Source organism: Centropristis striata, chromosome 10, assembly GCF_030273125.1.
Source record: "Centropristis striata isolate RG_2023a ecotype Rhode Island chromosome 10, C.striata_1.0, whole genome shotgun sequence".
NCBI lineage: Eukaryota > Metazoa > Chordata > Actinopteri > Perciformes > Serranidae > Centropristis > Centropristis striata.
Genome location: NC_081526.1, coordinates 21,839,399 through 21,859,314, shown reverse-complemented (window position 1 = coordinate 21,859,314; position 19,916 = coordinate 21,839,399).

The window sequence follows — 19,916 nt, the reverse complement described above, 5'->3', positions numbered from 1 at the left end:
GAAGTGATTTTGTGGTGTAGTTAAAAGGAAACATCAGCCTTTTAACGAAACATAATTTGTTTTCAGCGAGCAGCCGTAAAAAAAAAAAAAAGAGCTGATAACAACCTTCTCAACCTGCCAGCAGACCCTACTTACCCAATCCTATGGGCCGATAACTGATCATTACACTCACACAACCAATTGTGTGGAAAGTAGAAAAAATACATTAAAGAAATATGAAACACAGCACAGCAGTTTGCAAAAAGGTTAATCATGGAGAATGTATTAAATGAGCTAAAACATGCAACATAACTTTAAGACTATCCTTTGACTGGTCATGTGTACATATAAAATTCCTTCATACACAAGAGGCCCTTATTAATTTAAGCATGTGATTTGTTGATTATAGCTGATTATAAGAGGTTTTTTATCACTATAGATTTGATTGTGATTAGTATTCCTGCTTCTTTGTGTCACACCAAAACACTTTTCAATTAACTGTTCCTATATAATCTGTAAGTGTTACTCTGATTGCACATATGGTGGCAGCTGCTGCATGTAGTAGTGCAACATATATTTATATTATATATCACACCACTTAATAAAACACTCTGTCGGGCAGAGCTTTGTTTCCTCTCTCTGAGCTTTGGCAGAAAGCCTCCTTGCTCCTGTAACGGATTGGAAGATCTTCCACGATGATGGAGGAGGAACGATTTCTGGGTCACAGGAGGAGAGAGAGGACGCCAGGAAGCACTAGTTAGCATAATGAGAATCACCCCGTAGCTTAACTACAGCAGCCAGGGTGGTGCTCATTACGGAGTGAGAGGGTTATTGGATTATTTAGAATGATGATGTTAAAGGTTTGAATAATTGTTGAACTTTATAAGTCATTTAGACATGTTGGTAAAGTTTTAAAACGTGGCAGCTACTTTCCTCCACATACAAATGTATTTTAAGGAAGTTTAATTATATTACGTTGTCTCTGTCATCTGGATGGAGATTTATATTTTTATCCAAATGATAATGGCTGGAACTGTGCAGGCCAATTATACCACCTCAAATGCGGCAGTGCTGAACCTCCAAATTCCTTTGGTAGTTTTTCTGCGTTTGATTATATGTGTCAGATTTTTTTATTTTTTTTATTAAAAGACAACAACAATGTTATTTTTGTGGATAAAAATGAACCCGTTTCAAAACAAGACAACAGCAGTGTGGTTTGAAGCAGAGCTCAGCGTTTGAGATGTTCAGAGGGGAATAATTATCGCGGCGATGAGAGAGAAGAAAATAATGGTAACTATAAACTCAGTTTTTTGTCTCAGCAAAAACAGAGCTTCACTTATGACAAGGTGGTATGATTTGCCGATGTCAGCCGACCGTGGTACAGAATCCCCAGTTGGGAGCTTAGCCGCTCTCAATTAAATCCACAACTGAGCACTTTGATGGTGGGGGGCTGCACTGTGAATTAGCCTCTATGTGAAGCTTTTGTAGCTCTGCCACCGGCTGAGTGCACTCACACTGACCTCTTTCCTGTCCTCGAGCAGAGACAGAGAAAATTATAATGAAACGGCAGCAGTGTCACTGAAAAAAGTATTTTATTATACACCTCTCTTAATAGAAGACAGTGAAAGTGAAGTAAATTATAGGACACTGGGTTTTCTTCATGAAGTCATCATGCCATCTGAAAAGTTGTCATCAGCAAGTGGGTTTTAGAGCGCGCTAGTGTCGGATTCTCTTAATTATCATCATCAGGTCCCAAGGAACTCAACCCCTGCCAACCCAGCTGCAAAAATACACTTTCTGCAAAGCACTGATATGATGAATTTCCATGTTTCTGATCCGCTGCTGTTCTCATTCACTACACATTAGGACACATTCTGGTGCACTGACACCGTTTTAACACGTTGTTTACATTATTAATTTAATCAAAAACAGCTGGTTAGGTTCAGTAAACAAATACTACTTGGTTAGGTTTAGAAAAAATATCTTGTTTTTGTTTTTTATTGGCCTTCTGTCTATACCAGAGGTGAGCATGCGTTTACGATCATAGTTCCTAAACTTTGGAACAACCATCTAAAACAAATAGAAACCGATTATGTATGGAAAGTAGAAAAAAATAAATTAAAAAAATATGAAATACGGCACAGCAATTTGCAAAAAAGGTCATTTTTAATCGTGGAGAATGTATTAAATGAGCTAAAACATGCAACATAACTTTCAGACTATCCATTGACTGGTCAGGACTAGTAATCCCAAAGTTTCATATCTTTCAAGTTAAATATGTGTAGATATACAAGAGGCCTTTATTAATTTAAACGTGTAATTTGTTGATCATAGCTGATTATAAGTGGTGTTTTACTACTGTAGATTTGATTATGATTAGTATTCCTGCTTCTTTGTGTCACACTAAAATACTTCAATTAAGCAGTCCTATATATTCTGTAAGTGTGTGTACCACATGTGGTGGTGCAACATACATATATTAGATATCACACCAGTTAATAAAACACTCCGTAGGATAGACCTGTGTCTCCTCGCTCTGAGTTTATCTAGAAAGCCTCTGGTGCACTGACACCATTTTAACACATCAGAAACTAGCTATTTAGGTTCAGGAAACAAAACAAACAAACAAAAAAATGGTTTTGGCCTTTTGTCTATACCAGATGTGAGTGTGCGTTTGCAATCATTGTTCCTAGATTTTGGAACAACCATCTCCTAAATCTGTGGATGGTTTTATACATTTTTATGAATTTCTATAAGAAAGCATTTTTTTTTAAATACTCCCAATTTTGTATTGGGGGTAACTTTTACCTTGTTAAATGCATCCATTCTACCTAAATGGTTAACTTTAGGCAATAAAACCACCTGACGAAGGATAGGGTAAAAGAACAGAGTTGGTCTTAAAAACATCTACTTTGGCACTCAACTACTGGATACAGATTAACTCCAAATAACAATGTTGACTCTTTGTTTCACAAAGGACAAGAATGCCAGCCTCCTGGGTCAGAGTCCTGTCCAGTGCGAATTGCCATTTGGCCAAACAAATCCACGCAGCAGTAGTGTTGCCTAATGCCTCTTGCTAGTGTAACCTTAAACAACACAGAAATACATCTTTATTATGCTTAGCTGTCAGTTAATAAAGTTTTGTTTTTAATTTTTTCAATGGATCAAACTGATGCGGAAGAAAGGGCTTGAATCTCCGCTTAGCATGCTAATCGTGAGATAGCACATTACGCAGTATGCTGCACTAAAAGTACATAACCATGAACCCAATAAGCTGATATACTATATTGCATGTAAGTATCTCATATCAAATGATTATGGGCATTACGCTAAGCAACATGAATGTCATCCCTAAATTACGTAGTAATGCAAAATTAGAAGTGAATAAAGCTAAATCTCCGCTTAGCATGCTAATCGCTAAAAGAATTTGCACATTACATGCAGACCACTACAACGTCTGCAACTCCATAAAACACTTACTTTTCACAAGGTATGCACACCATCCAGCACATACATATTGAACATTGATATTCGCTGGAAACTATTCGATTATTGGAAAATCAAACCTTGTAGCGCACTTAAAAAATCCGAAAGATAGGTAGGCTAAATAGACTTACAGATGAGATGAGTCAGGCGTGGAAATCCAGAGTGAATTTGGTTACTGACCAGGTGTAGACCTATCACACAATGGGGCGGAGCTCCCCTAAAAGGCGTCCGATCGGAAACAGTGCAATGCCGCAACCTGCCTAGTAAGATAAGGATATTTTGAAAAATTAATTCAAAAATCTTCAAAATCGAGAATGCACACCTTTGTGCCATGCGCAAGTCACATACAAAATCTTAGGTCAGTCTGACTAACGGTCAGATATTCCCTAGACACACATCCACACACAGACGCTTCTTGTTTTTATAGATAGATGCTTAAGGGTGCTTTTGTCACATGCTGAGGGCTTTGACAAATGTTGGTTTCTGATGAGTCGGGAGTGAGACTAAGCTGAAGTATATTTGTGTATGTAGCGGGTGTCATTCTGCCATTCAGCTTCTCCTCTGGAATAACACAATACAGTAGAGTAGTGAACAACACAGGTCATCTCCTATTGTCACCACTTGTCAACCAACAACAGCCTTTTTAACAATCTACCTTAACTGTACTTCAGTGTGTATGACTGATAGTTACTTTTTTTAAATCACATAATGTACAAAAATGGCAACACAAAACATTACTAAATATTACTATTGATCCATACAGATGATGGTAAGGAACACATACTATATATAATGTATGAAAGTAGAGTTAAATAAATATATACCTTCACCTTCAAGATCCAAAACAAAGAGATCCATAACAACGCGGGAAAATAACTTCCGTCAGTTTTTACAAGTGCAAAATACTAACTTAAAATTAGATATCATTACATCTGCTTAGCAAATATACATTGTACCATTGTACAAAATGAGATATAAAAACCAGGAAGTTTCCCCCTCACAAATACAAAATCCAAACGGCCCAGTTTGCTACTTCAAATTAAAAGTAATCTGCATTTTTCCTAATTAAATCAAAACAAAAGTTTGTTTTTAATCTAGTGTAAAAACATCTCACTGATACATATACAGTGCTTAATACATTTAGTAGACCACTGGTTTGTGCCACAGCTGTTCTAAATTAACAGAATTTGGAATTACCAAACTCTTTTTTTTTATGTTTCTGTAATGGTTTATACACCAGTATGTAGAAGCTCTTTAACCGAAATGATCAACACTTTATTTTTATTTCATTTAATTTCGTAAGGCACTGAGGTTTCCCTCATTTACCGTGACGACGAGTACATTTACAAACAGTACAGAAATACAGATTCAAAATACAGATAACAGACAAGATAAAGAAATAATAAAAATGCTCTTTCAGATGACCCAAGCTAAACACAGTTGCAGGAAAGTCTGTAATCTTATGGGCGTATTGATCCTCCGTGTGAGTTGGAGATCATTCCAGGTCGCGGGGGCATTAAAACAAAAGGCTGACTTCCCAAGTTCAGTCAGCACATGGGGAACTGTGAGAGTAAACCAATTATTTGATTGTGTCAAAGAGTGTCCATGAAATGATATTTTTAATGATAAAACATAATTATTATTGTTATCCATGAAGCACATCATTATTTCTTAAATAGGATGTCAAGTTAAAGTTTACTTGCATTCCTGAACAGGAAAAATGAGTTTTAGAGGTTAAATATTGTGTCTGCTTGATTAATATCTGACTTCTCAGAGAAGCCCAGTGAGCCAGCTCACATCTAGCTATAAAAAGGTGATTTCAGTTTGTTATTTGTCAAATAAATAACAGTAACATTTTTTAGTTTTAAGCAAAGATTTCTAAAATATTTATGTTTTCTCATTTTTATGACAGGTGGTCTAATAAATGAGTTAAGCATGTATGTATATATTACCAAATAACAGGATGATGGAAGAAGAAGAAACGATTGAGTAAGAGAGAAATATTAATAAAAAAGAGTTGATAATCAGACAACTTTGGCCACCCACGAGAGAAAATATGTCTTCAGGAATTGGATTCAATTGGGCAACTTATAATTGTTCTATCATTTCAGAGGAAACAGCTGATCAGTCATGTGAGTTAAATGTTCGTTTTGTTTGAACTTATTCTCAAAAAGTGTTTCCATCTCCTGTTTAGCGCATTAACTATTTTTTGAAATAGACAAAAAACATAAAAATTAAATATTTGTATTTTTTTCCGTTTTTATGACAGGTGGTCTAATAAATTTGTTAAGCACTGTACGTATATGAGAATACTTGTTTTTCTACGTGCTTTTTTTATCCTATTTAAAAAGCGTAATTGTGTGTTTTTAAAAGTGCTATACTAATGTAATTATTATTATCAGTAGTAGTAGTATTAAAACAAGTGTGTTTATCACAGACCTTTAAGCAGCTGCAAGGAATCTCATCTTGTGTTGTGTTTGCTGTGCCTGTGGACTGAAGTGTGTGTTTCCATGAGCTCCAGACTGTTACTGCAGCCTTCCACTGGAGCTCTGACTGCAGGATGGAGGCGGACCTGGCGGTCCAGGGTGGGCTAGCTGCTATACTTTATAGAATATAGATAACTGTATAAATAAAGATATAATTCTTGCTGACGGTCTAATTTACTTATGTAGGCCATAGAAAGGCATCAATATTAAATTGAGTGTTTAATTAAAGTTTGTGGCTCTAAGTTTCATATCCATATGAGACATGAAGCTCTAGCTGATTGGCCGCAGTCTGTTTGACCCTCCCGTCCCTTTCCACGTCCTCCCTCTGCAGATGCTCGCTTTCCTGCATTACCTGACTTCCGGAGCACTTGGCTCTGATCATCAAATATTGACGCAGATGGTTTTGCATTGGAGTTAGTTGAAAGCCAGCTATGTAGTGCAGATCGACGCGTAACGCTGCCAAATACAGTTTATGTGTAGTTTGCAGAAATGTACAATGTCAACATATTATCCTGTCGACTTGACTGCATTTAATAAGTGAACACACAGATCTTTCATGGAGAGATGGAATTCCTTCACTGGATTCCTATGACTTTGGAGTAAAAAAAAAAAAAAAGTTGGAAAAAGTTATTCTTCCTTCTGTGCAAGTGAAAATCCATTAAAAGTACTAAAGGGGAATAAACTTCCAGTTTTTCAATTTCAATAAGTAATTTTCTATCATCATGGAAGCAGCTATGAAGTCCTGTCAGGCAATAATATTGAAGTTTTGAACACTGTAATTTGTACGGTGAGCTTTGGGACAACATTGCTTTTGACAATCTGGTGATTTGCCTCCAGTACAACTCACCTCCAGATAATCACATTGAGATCGTTCCAGCCGGCAACACAGAAGTTTGATATTAGAGTCTCTGCCTCTGTGATCAGCAGCAGATAATGAGTGGATTGGTTGAATGGATTTTAAAGTGTGTAAATGCCAGGTTTTGGTCTGAATACCTCCAGATTCTCTCGACTTTGAAACACAAATTGATGATGATTTGCACCAACAAAGAACTGAATGTTCGAAGCTTCACAAAAGGCAACATTCATTGCAGAGCTGCTCCGCTGAAATGAATGTTGACTGCGGAGAACTTTTAAACTATTCATGAAAATGGTGGTAAACATCAGGTTTTGTCAGTCAGTCAGAATCAAAGCAAAAGAGCTTGTAATGTTGCATCAAGTACTGACAATAACACAGGGACAAACTCATCCGAAAAACTAAAGAGAATGACTAAATAATCCGGAATACAATTCGAGCCACCTGCTCCTGTCACTGCACTACAGAGAGAATACATCAGTTCACTGCCAGCCACTATTGTATCTTTTAAGTGGGATAATCAAGGGTTTTTTTTATGTTTTTATTTTAAACAAACAGCTCAGGGGATGCAGGCAAAAAACATCCTAAAACTAAAAGTAGCTTAACTCCTTGGATTAGGAATAATTCACAAAGCATTTCAACACTAAAACCTGCCACTTATTGAGACGTTGGAGATAAGTCAGCTGCTGGTACAGTAATTATAAAGCTTTGTAGACCTTTTTCACTGCAGACATTCTGACTTGTCATAGTAGGAAAAGCACAGGCACTAATAACACTAACAAGGGCTCAAGCTTTCCAGTGAGAGTGACAGTAAGCAAGCATGAATCTGAAATCAAAGCAGACATCTGTCTTTTTTTTATTTACACCTGTGCTTTTCCAACTGTGACATGTCAAAATATTCTGTGTGGGGAAAAAAGGCCTTTAGAGCTTTTAAAAATACACAGAGTCAATCAAAATATTTTGATTTTGTTGCAAGCAATTAATCAAGCTTTAGATAACTCTGAAAATTAACTTTTATTGCAGCTGTTTATCAGCAGAAATATCCATCAAATCAGAGTCTCCAAACCATTGTGTCCTAACTTCCATTATATAATTGCAAAATACAATTAATAAATAAATGTTTTCATGGCCATCATAGGATGGAACCTGATATCCATGCATATATTATCTATCTGTTACATATGTGGCAACTTAATCCCACTTTTGTGATCAATATTAATAGAATTTCACAACAAGATCTGCAACCTAGGCAACAGAATAGGTCGTTTGTCAGCACCACCCATACCAACTCATATTAGTGGCTAGTTCTAAAATTGGCGTGCACGTCATGATACATATGTAACCGGTCTGTATTTTCTCTGCGTTGTGTTCTGGTTAATGATGAGAAAGGAGACCCAGGATTTCCACACACGGCACTTTACTCCGGTCAAACAGAAGATAGATATTTTACTTTAACATATAAACATTTCAATTTACACATAAAACAATTTCAATTTACACATAAAACAATTTCAATCAAAACAGTATCAAAATTTCAGTCCACAGTACAAATATTATTGCACAACCATAACAAAAATAATCTCCATAACAACCTAATCTCCATACCTGCAGTGGCACAAGAAACAAAACAGCATACAGTGTGATGAGCGGCGGCGTGGTGTCTCTCATAGCTCTGATGGGAGCAAGATGGATGCCGTTAGTAACAGAGCTAAACAATGCTAGCGCATTTAGCGGCAAATAATTACACACAAAAAACTCGACATAAACTGTACAGACTACAGCGAAACTAACAGGCAACATCCGTGACATCATCATCCATTAAATATGTTAATCCGACATTGTTTTAACGGTAAATTACATTTATATGAACTTTTAATGGAAGAGAAGAGTTTTGTGCTTACCTCCGGTCAAACAGAAGATAGATATTTGACCGGAGCGCGCACGTACGGTCCTACGTCATCACGCCGACAGTTGCCGCACACATACACACAACTCAGGTAAAACTCACATACAGGCAGGAGATTAAAACAAAATATAATAAACAAAAATAAATGTTTTTTGTGGAATTCACATCTGAACCTGCTACATTCACTAATGGGGCTCGAGCCGCGGGTTCCGGGGTCTTGGCAAGTACACACCTCTCACAGCATCGAACATACTCCTTCACGTCCCACCCCATGCTAGGCCAGAAAAAGCGTTGCCTTGCCAGATGGAGAGTTCTAGCTTGGCCCTAATGTCCTGCCAAATCATGTACTCCCTCTAATGCCATGCTTCTCAAACTCGCAGGCAACACCAACTGCAGCCTCCTGAATTTGCTCACTGGGTCCCTTGTTTCCCTGTACAGGATCCCATCCTGAATCTTGAGCCTATCCCAGTGCTTCAGCAGAGCCAAAGACTTTGCACCAATATGGTGTCTCTCCAGCCTCGAAGGACGTCTGTTGCGAGCCACCAAAGGCAGGACACTGGAGATGTCGGGATCCTGCAATTGGTGATCCTCCAGTTCACAGAAGTCGAGTGACGGTAGGGTATCCTGACTGGCAGTTTGTAGCTGCTGAACATGGTGGACAAGGTGAACAGCTCTGTTTTCAACAACATTCTCCTAGTCTTCGTGGCACTGCAGGACTGCTCTGACCACAGATGATCCGGAGGAAACTGTAGTGTTCGGGGCAGAGACATGATGCTGAACTACCTGGAGATGCTGGATGCCATGCCTGAAAGCGTCCTGCACCGTGTTCGCTTCCGCACCCTCCGCTTCATGTATCAAACTGTCATAGGGCTCCCGAATGAGACTTCTGCTGATTGAATAGGTGAAAGGGTGACGGCTGAGAGCATCCGCCACAATGTTCTTCGAGCCTGGAATGTACCTCAAGTCAAAGTTGTATGAAGACAACTTGGCCACCCACCTCTGCTCATATGCATCCAGCTTGGGTTTGGTCAGTATATGAGTGAGCGGGTTGTTATCCGTCCACACCGTAAAGTCATGTCCTTTCAGCCAGTGGCTAAATTTCTCATAGACGCTCCACTTCAAAGCCCTGAATTCGAGACGATGTGCCGGATATCTCTGCTGCGATTTGCTAAGAGTTTTGCTAGCAAATGCGATGGGACGAGCCTTATCTTCTCCCACCGGGACTTGAGACAACACAGCCCCTAATCCATCCAACGACGCGTCCACAGACAGGATGAAAGGCCTCGAGAAGTCTGGATGAGCCAACACTGCACAGGGAAGGAGCTCGTTCTTGAGTCAATTACAGGCATCCTCGCAAGCAGGGTTCCAGTCTGCCGCAGTCAACTTCCTGAACATGCCAGCTCCTTTCCCGAGTTCTTTAGTCCTTCCTCTCCTCTTCTGTCCGGCTGTTAGCACGAACAAAGGCTTGACAATAGCAGAATAGCCAGGAATGAAGCTCTGATAAAAGAAAACCATGCCTAAGAAGGACTTAAGTCTCTTTACAGATGGCGTGCATCCATCCTGTTCCATCAGAGCCTCCTTTGGCATGTTCGAGATCACATCCACTTTAGCTGGGTCCACAGCAACTCCCCTCTGATCGATCACATGACCGAGAAACTTGACAGACTTCTGCAGCAAGTGACACTTCTTCAGACTGAGCTTAAGATTGTTGTCTCTCAACTTTTGGAAGACCACACGGAGTCTACCCAGAGCCTCATCTTCTGTGGGAGCAAACACCAAAAGGTCATCCAAATAACAAAGAAGACTGGAGAAGTTGAGGTCACCAAAGATGTTTAACATCATTCGCATTAACGAAGCAGGACTGTTGCAGAGCCCATGCGGCATTCTGTTGTATTCGTACAGCCCTGCAGGTGTCGTGAAGGCAGTGTACTTCTTGTCCTCTTCACACAGTGGGACGTTGTAAAACCCGGACGTCAGGTCCATTGTGCTGAAGAAGGCATTCCCTCCAAGTGCCGCAAGACAGTCTGCCTGGTGAGGGAGCGGATGGGCGTCCTTCAAGGTCCTCGCGTTCAGCCACCTGAAGTCTGTACAAATCCTCAGTCCACCATCCTTCTTCCAGACCATGACAAGAGGAGACGCGTACTCACTGGTGGACTTTCGGATTATCTCCTTCTCCTCCATGTCAGTGAGCACCCATCGACGTTGCTGGTAGTGAGCAGGAGGCACTCTCCTGTACGGCATGCAGAATGGCCGGTCGTCTGTCAGCCGAATGCGATGTACAAACCCCTTAGCCTCAAGTGAATGTCTAGAGAAGATGTCTTCATACTCACGAACAAGCTCCACAAGGTTTCTCTTAGACTGGATGCCAGCACTGCAAGAATCAATGTCAAGGTCGCTCAGACCTAGGCTGGAGAGTTGGTCCTTGAGGTCAGCAGCAGTGGCGGCCCGTTGGCTGACCTTATGTGACTTCCAGTTTGCTGGATGTTAAGGTCTTCCACCGCAATGCAAGGTGACACATCGGCAACCTTGGAGTTGCCCCTCAGAGTGATTGGCTTCGAGGAGAGGTTGGTGATCTTCATGGGCACCCACCGGTCTCCCCACATCGGCGTAAAAACACGGCCCATGAGGATGTCTCTCAGTCTTGACTTTGAGATACAAGGCTCAACAACAACCGTGCTGCCTGGAGAAACTGGTGTATTGCTTGGTAGCCGTCCCCATACAAGATGTTCACATTGAGGGAGCAGTGAGACAGCATGAGGCAGCTTCACAGTGCCAATCTTGTCGGGGACTGCATCACCCCTCCATCTGGTGGTACATGACATCACATCCAGAAACTGGTCATAGTCAGGAAGCGAGTGCTTGCACCCTGCAGATACTAGCTTCCAGTAGTCAGCATCACCTTAAATGGTGCGCATCAGGTGTTTAAGGACGTTGGAGCCGATGATGAGTTCATCGTGTTGGCCGGGCACAACCAAAACAGGGACTACACATCTTATCCCGTAGACGTTCAGTGTCAAGTCATACTTGCATTTGGGTTGAGCTTGCTTTCCTCCGCAGCCAACCAGTACAACTCTGTCAGCAGCCTGAGATCCTTCCACAAGAGCACCAGCCTCCCTGAGCAACTGTTCGGCCTCCTCATTCAATGTGCAAGCCATGGATCCAGAATCAATCATGCCCTTCAGCTTAACAACATCATTCACCTCGACCTGGGTGTAGAACAACTCGCTGAATGCCGGCACCTCTGCTGATCCTTGAACCACAACTTGGTATCCTTCTGGTCTGACCGAACATGCATTAACATACAGAAGCTCAAGATCTGACTTATCTTCACTGAGGGTTTCAGGTTCCTTACCCACACTGCCCCTCTCCGAATGTGGGTGTCCTAGTTTCCCGAAGGCCGACTCTGACTGGTCTCAGCCTGGCCTCAGCCTGGCCGGAATGTCTCTCTCTTTGGCTGTTGCAATCTCTTTTCCAATGACCAGGAGCGAAACATGCAAGACACAAATTCTCCCTCCTACAATGCATGACAGTGGAATGATTGGCACCGCCACAGACTCTGCAGTTCTTCCTCTGAGAAGGTCCTGAGTTAAAATATTGCAAAGGTGCTGGTATGGGAGCTGCAGCCTGGACATTTTGATGCGCCATCACACGATCCAGAAGGCTGAACAAAGCAGTCATACTAGTCACATCGACAGTCGTGTTGAGGGCACATACTGTTGGCAATGAGTTGGCCCATAATTAGGCTGAACAGCAGAAGGAGGAGGCGTCGAAGCTTGGGTGAACTGAGAGGTAAGTACAGAACCTGGGCAATGAGGCTTCAGCTCGATAGAAAGGTGTGGAGTGGAAAAAACTGCCTGGGTTGGGACAAACTGAACTGCTGTGGGTGACAGCTGAGGAGCGAGGGCTGAAACTGGTGGTGCACTGAGTGTTGGTGGAGGCGTGGCATGGGAAGCAAACCCAGGATCAGAGAGCATAGTGGGACTGACCTTTGCAGACTGTGATGTCTCTGTCTCCTGTGACATGGCTGTCTGGACGTGACTGATTGCATGCCTCCGGTTGTGAACCAGCTTGACTTTGTGTCCTAAGCTCGCGCTGGAAGCTGTCAATACATTCCTGCACTTCGCTTGTCGTCCACTCCTCTGCTGCCTTGAAACTCAGCCTGTTGTGGAGAATTGGGTCTGGACAATATTCAGCTCTTAGGTTTAAGGGGGAAAGCATGGTTTAGTTTAAGCAACATCATTGACACTTCCCGTCCTGGATCCTCAACACTGCGTCCCTGTCTCTTTAGACACTCGTCCGCAATGTCAACGGCATTGTTCAGTCTAATCCAATATTCCATCACACCCTTTTTCTGCAGTGGCTTAGTGTTGTAAAAGTCAGCCATTGGCATGGATAAGTAAGTCAGTTCACCAAAGTGCTGCTTTAGAATGTCAAAAATCAGTTCTGGAGTCTGAATACAGTCAGGTGTGAGGTTATGTCGCAGTGTAACCTTCACTACATCCTTAGCTTTCCCCATAAGCCTAGCCAATATTTCCTGTGACTGCAAGTGTGTAGGTGTGTTTCTCTTTGTGAAGTACATTCCCACCATTTCCACCTATTCGCGCACAGTACACTTATCGCTGCTCTCGCCGCTGAAAACTGGCGGTTCTTTAACGTCTGATTGCATTACAAGTTTGACACCAGACAAGTTCAACTCAGAAGGCATGTGTTCTGATCTAAGGCCCTCTGTAGAAGCAGATTTGTTCTCTCTCTTCTCATTGTGCAGCTGAGCTGCAATAGACTGCCCAATCTGATTAGCTAAATCGGTGATGAGAGTACTCAACTCAACCTGTTGCACTGACTTTGAGGACAGAGGTTCACATGGTGGCGACAAAACTCGGGTGGAAGAAAACCTGGGATTCCCCAACCTGCCAACTCTAGGCGTCTGGTCCCCCTCTTTCTGAAACCACCCTTTTCCAAAATTCACATTAGCGTAAACCTCCCTATTGTCTTCAGAATCAACTGAATGTTCCATAACGGCAGATACAAACACAATAATATAACCCAAAAAGGTCAATATACACTTAAATTATCAACCTCAGCCTCATGAAAACACATAAAATGGCTGCAAAATCTATGAAAAGGAATAAATGTTCATTCCACTAAAACTAACCAACATAAAACCAGGGCAAATCCAAAGAGCATCCCACGGTGATCGAGATGGCGTCGATGCTTGCAGGAATCCAAAGGGTCACGGCACCAATGTAACCGCTCTGTATTTTCTCTGCGTTGTGTTCTGGTTAATGATGAGAAAGGAGACCCAGGATTTCCACACATGGCACTTTACTCCAGTCAAACAGAAGATACATATTTTACTTTAACATATTAACATTTCAATTTACACATAAAACAATTTCAATTTACACATAAAACAATTTCAATCAAAACAGTATCAAAATTTCAGCGGCGGCGTGGTGTCTCTCATAGCTCTGATGGGAGCAAGATGGATGCCGTTAGTAACAGAGTTACTAGAGTTACTAGAGAGATGTTTCAATGATATGGTTTACTTTTGTTTTCACACGAACCCTATTCTCCTGGCGAAAGTCCAACGTTTGTTTAACCTTCGACGTTTCAATTATTACTACCATGTGTGTAAGATGGCGGTGGAGGACGGTCTGAAATGTACATGAGTCAAATTTGGCGGCCTGTACACACTACCTATATTGTGGTTTTTAAATGGAGGCCAGTCTCCAAGTTTATGTAAATATAGCTCTTAGCTTATGTACACTACACATCTCTAGCCCTGATTCTCCACTTGCAGACAGTTTTTTGGGCTCCCCAACAGGCCTTGGCTTGGTGTTCGCAGTTCTCAACTTCTATGCAGTAATTGTTCGACATGAGCTGACAGGTTTGCAACTTCATCCCCAACTCTATCCAGATATCTAGCATGCTAAATATCTGGACCTGTCAATCAAGGAGCTACAGTCAATCGAAGGAAATTAGGGGAAACAGATCACTTTTTTATACACTACGGTTTTGTTTAGGCAACAAACCTACCTCATTAAGTTTAGAGTAAAGATCACAGCAGTAAAGTTTATGTGTTGCATTTGCACCCGGACCAATGGTGTTGTCACACTCAGAAGGAACAGGCTATAAAAAGTAAAGAGATGTGAACACGTGCCAACAACAACATCAACAAGCCTGCTGTTTTTTATGACCACATCTTTGGAGACGTAGTGTGAACCATGCATAAGCAGTTCTCTCTACAAATACATTTGTTTTCAGCAGCTTTAAATTTGAAAAGGAGACTTTAATTTAAGAGCATTAAGCATCCTTAAGGACTCTCTATGGTGAAATAATGCACTTTGTGAACAGAGCCAATGATTCACTGTATTTGTTTTTCCTCTTTTTTACCTCCCACCCACAGCGTGGGACCGCACACACTCACAAAGTTGCACAGGCTTAATCTGCAGCTCCGACTTGTTCAGGTTTGTGATTTTCAGCCAAGGTCTTTCCATTCCCTCCCTTTCTGTAATGTAAGACGGTGGGAGCCCGAGTATGACAAAGAGTATATGTCTCCGTGTTTGACAGGGTGACCCAGTGGGCGAGGAGAAGCTTCTACAACCGGAGGAACGCATCTGGTCGACTCTGTATTATGACAAATCTCCCTCAAAATGAGAGTGCGCCTGCAATATATTACAATGCTGGATGAAGCCTCATGGCCCAGAATGATTCCAGCAGCTGTGTCCACCTGCCTCCTCCATTATCTTCTTGAGAAAATGACAGTGAATAGGTCATCGAGCATGAATATGAGTCTCTCTCTTTCCAAAAAGCAATCAGAGAATTTATTTTCTATCCTAAAAAAAGTACATATAGACAAATAAAAACAGCAAATAATGGAAAATAGAAATTGGTTTGTAAAAAAAAAAGGGAAATTGAGGGACTGCTGTTTAACTGAAGCAAAAATGTTGTTAGTGGGATGGAAATGATTAAATTAACTATTGATGTTGCCTGTACACTGTACATTACAACCTACTGTTACAGCCATCCAATCACATACAGTTTAAACCAATCTACTCCCTTTTATTCCATGACAATAATTTTGTTGACAATGATAAATGTGAGGAAAAAATCTATTCAAAGGGAGTGTACATGACATTAATGTACAGTAGATTCAAAGCTGAGCTTCTCTGTTCTTTACAACAGACACTAGTCACTTTTCTATCAACACATTTCTATGAAAGAACATTTGGACAAAATGCTGCAGATGTTCTATCAGTCTGTTGTGGCGAGCATCATCTTCTTTGCTGTGGTGTCCTGGGGGGGGGGGGGCATCTGGTCCCAAACTGATCAGGAAGGCGGAGTCTGTTGTTGGCTCTAAGCTTGTCACCCTGGAGGAGGTGGTGGAGGACAGGATGCTGGCAAAACTGCTGGCAGTCATGGACAATCCCTCTCACCCCCTCCACAAAACACTGGACAAGCTAAAGAGCAGCTTCAGCCACAGACTCATACAACCCCGCTGCTCCAAGGAACGATACAGAAAGTCGTTCCTTCCTTCTGCAATAACACTATACAATTTATCTACCTCTGCCAGAACCAACATTACTGAGATGCACTAAACCTTTGCACTAAATCTATGCACGACACTTTGCTGTGTTATTAATATTATTACTATTATTATTATTATATATACTGTTGCTGCCATTATTACTATTATTACTATATACTGTAATATACTACTATTATTATTATACCGGCCTTGCCGGCCTTATTTATTATTATTATTATTATTACTATTATTATTATATATTATATTATATTATATTATATTATATTATATTATATTATATTATATTACTTTACTTGTAATTACTCTATTTATATTTTTTCATTTTACTTTTATATTGTTTATTATCTACTATTACATATTATATTATATTATATTATATTATATTATATATATATTATATACTGTACAATTATTATTATATACCCTCTAGTCAGTTAGAGCATTGTTGCCATCATATCACCAGTTTAATTATTACCATCATCTTGCCAACCATCCTACCAACTGATGATGTTCTTTTCTTAACTTCTGAAGTGTCCTTGTTCTTGTTCTGTTCTATGTTTTTTTCTGTTTATTGTTTTTATTTATGCTACCTCAGTATTTTATTCTATTGTATTTTATTGTACTTGAATATCGGACTGCTGTGATAACCGAATTTCCCTTCGGGGATGAATAAAGTAATCTATCTATCTATCTATCTATCTATCTATCTATCTATCTATCTATCTATCTATCTATCTATCTATCTATCTATCTATCTATCTATCTATCTATCTATCTATCTATCTATCTATCTATCTATCTATCTATCTATCTATCTATCTATCTATCTATCTATCTATCTATCTATCTATCTATCTATCTATCTAGGAGGTTGCCCAGTTGAATCCCTTTCCTGAAGACTTTTCTCCATTTTCTGCTGTGGGTGACCAAAGTTGTTTTCTCACTTCTTCTTCTTCTTCTTCTTCTTCTTCTTCTTCTTCTTCTTCTTCTTCTTCTTCTTCTTCTTCTTCTTCTTCTTCTTCTTCTTCTTCTTCTTCTTCTTCTTCTTCTTCTTCTTCTTCTTCTTCTTCTTCTTCTTCTTCTTCTTCTTCTTCTTCTTCTTCTTCTTCTTCTTCTTCTCCTGTTTACTATTGGATTAGCCTACAGCAGGGGTGGCCAACCTGTGGCTCCAGAGCCTCATGTGGCTCTTTAGGCCGCCTGCAGGGGCTCCCCGTGGCTGAGACAAAAAAATTATATACATATTTTTACATTAAAATGTACATTTATCAATGGTGTAGACCAAAAGCTATTTGTATTCCTCAATTGTAAAATTGTATAGCCTTTTTACAGCATATTAAAAAAGACATTTAAGTCAACTAAAATGTGCTTCATATCTTACGAAAGTCTCCCGCCTGCGCCTTAACTTTTAAGTTTTGCCAATTTTGAGTTTAGTTTTGAATTCCCCAAGATAGAAGTTTTCAAAATCATATTAATAAATGCTCAATATGACTATTAATAATGTTGGTAGGCTAATTTAGACTTATTAGGCTGTTTAATTTTCATTTTAGGCTCAATATAAGGTTTGCGGCTCCTTTACGCAATTTTCTTTTTTTTTTTGACCAACAGTGGCTCTTTAGTTAGTAAAGGTTGCCCACCCCTGGCCTACAGCAATACATTACACTGCCATCTTCTGGCCAAAGAACGTTTATGCAGCTTTGTTTATTCGCTCTAAACCAGTTGATGGAAACGTCCCTAATTTGCATTTTCTTTAATGTAACACTTCAAAATTTGTTTAGGCCTTAATGGAAACATGACTAATAACAAATAATATTATGGACATAAGCATAGATGTGAAAGGAGTATTTGTAAAAGGTAAAAGGGTAAATTGAGTAGTTTGGCATATTTGGTAAGTTGCATCTGCATGTTCTGGTGAGTATCTATTATTGATTGTCTATTGTCCAAGCCTTTGTCTGATTAAAACTGCTCCTTAAGTCCAGACAAGTGAGTATCCATGCTGGGCTGTTTCCTTCAGGAGCTCATTTATAATTTTGCCTTTGTTATTTTTGGATTTCAGGGCTCACACCGCTGATGTTTTACCTTTTATGTCGCCCAGAGCCCTGCTCGTTCCAGAAGAAAGGTAGGTAATGTTTTGGGTCGGGTAGGAACTGAGGAGTTTATTTGTATGGTTGGGCTTTTTGTTTGCATGACAATCAAAATAAATACTGTCCTGTTGTTGACTAATTGTTTGTTGCCTCTTAGTTACCCTGTTGGTTTTCCAACAATACAACCACTTTAAAGTACAAGCAATTTACTGCAAGAAATCTCTAATCTGTTTGTGCATTTGTAATCACTGTTTGTATGTATACCAACAGAAAATAATGCACTTTAATCAATTTTGTTACTATTTTAATCAATATGAGATGCCATGAGCAGGGCTGTTTCCATATGAAGCAGTATAAAGAAGGACATAGTCCACATAGTGAGGGGTCAAACAAACACAGGGCTTTAATTCACACCTTCAGGTCCCATGTTACGTAACTTTTATACATAATATAAATAACATATCACACATGGTTACTTTAACCCAAACCATGATCCAACCAAGTTGTTTTTTTGTGCAGGTTCTGCACTGCAGTGGCTTGTGTTATTGGACTTTCAAAGGATAACACACACACACACACACACACACAAACACACAAAAGTAAAAATAAAAGATATTATACAAAGCGCTGTATAAGGATGGGTTGAACATTGATATGGTTATTTTATTAAAGCCTCTCATCCCTTATGATCACACTGCTACAAACACTTAATTATTTATTCTGCAGCAGTTTTGAATAACAGTCATTTTGCCTCAGGTCATAATTCCCTCTTAAAGCACAGGCTCTCTGAGAACTTCCAGTGGGGAAAACAAAGGTCTGGATTTGCATTTGTGAGAGAAGAAGTGGAAAAAAGAAACCCCACCTTGTTACACATTGTACCGGTCTCCCCCTGAGACATTATTAGTATGAAATCACCTTAGTATTGGGGCAGAAAATACTTGCTGAATATTATAAGACTAAAGAAACCGTGGCTGATTTTTTGTAAAAAAATAAAGTAAGCTGCCCATGCATTGATAATGGGTTCTGGTGTAGAGCACTATAAATACCTGGGAGAGGTTTTCAGTGACTGGCTTCATGGGGTGATTACATGGATCATGAGCAACAAGTCTTCCAAGATAAATGACAAAATTTATAATTTGTAATTGCTGTCCAGAAGGATACGTCAAAGTGCTTTCTGATCTTATGCTCCTGTTGGCAGGGTGTTATCATTTGTCCGTGCCTTCCAAAACAGTTAGATGAATAAATCAGTCTGGAAATGTTGTGGTTTAGGTTATGTATAGATGCAAACATCTTAGGTTTAAGGGGAAAAGCATGGTTTAGTTTAAAGGTATATTATGCAGGAAGTGTTGCTTACTGTTTGTAAACATTCAAACCCTCCCCTGCTAAGTGTAAATGAAAGCACGCGCTACATCCACTTTAATATAGGAATGGGTTTTGTTCACTCCCTATATTTTTATTGTTTTCTTGTCACTGCATGCTACTGTGTAGCTTTGCAGCCAAAAATTTCCAAAACACATCAAAATAAAATAAAAATAAAGCTAAACCGATACAGACCTGACTATAAACATTAAGTTGG